The sequence below is a fragment of the Uloborus diversus genome, chromosome 10 (genome assembly GCF_026930045.1).
Source record: "Uloborus diversus isolate 005 chromosome 10, Udiv.v.3.1, whole genome shotgun sequence".
NCBI lineage: Eukaryota > Metazoa > Arthropoda > Arachnida > Araneae > Uloboridae > Uloborus > Uloborus diversus.
This window is the reverse complement of record NC_072740.1, coordinates 43,952,891-43,953,605: the sequence shown is the minus strand read 5'-3', so window position 1 is coordinate 43,953,605 and position 715 is coordinate 43,952,891.

Sequence of the window (715 nt, the reverse complement as noted above, 5' to 3'; positions counted from 1 at the left end):
GGATTACAATGATAGCAGTAGCAGTGGTGGTAGGTCTAGTTTCTTTCCAGGTCTTCTCTTTATTCGAAAGGATTCAAGGAGAACTAGTAGGCTAAGGGGAAGTCAAACTTTTAAGTTCATGATATGTGTATTCCAGATCAAAGAATAGTAAAAGGGGACCTGATTCAATTGTTTAAATTTTACAAAATGAAAGATGTTGAAGGACTAAATTTTTACACTCAGAGCAATCTCAAAATAATAGACGAAAACAGTTTAGAAATGTTTTTAAATTTTGAAAGATTAAATGTTTAAAACATTTGCAAGACCTCCAAAAACAAAAAAAAAAAAAAAAACCACAACACAAGCAAACATCCAGTCTCCGTCATTAATTAAATTTTGACATCTTAAAATGTTTTTTGCAATCACAGATTGCCATAAGACCCTACAGGTTAGGTAACTTGAGAAATTCCAACCCATCATCTGTTTTCTTTTAAAATGTAGAAAAAATTCGAACATTGTCTAGTTTGAAGATTTTGGTATTCTTTCAAGCTCATGTTTTAAAAATGTATCTGAAGCACTTCAGCGCCGTGCCATCTTAAAGAGAGAATGAGTTATAGAAATGAAGATATAAATAAAGGGATACAGCATTAAATGAATGTGGTCAAGCAAAAACTAAGTTATTCTTCATTGCTCAAAAAAAAAAAAAAAAAAAAAAAAAAAAACTCACTATTTGATA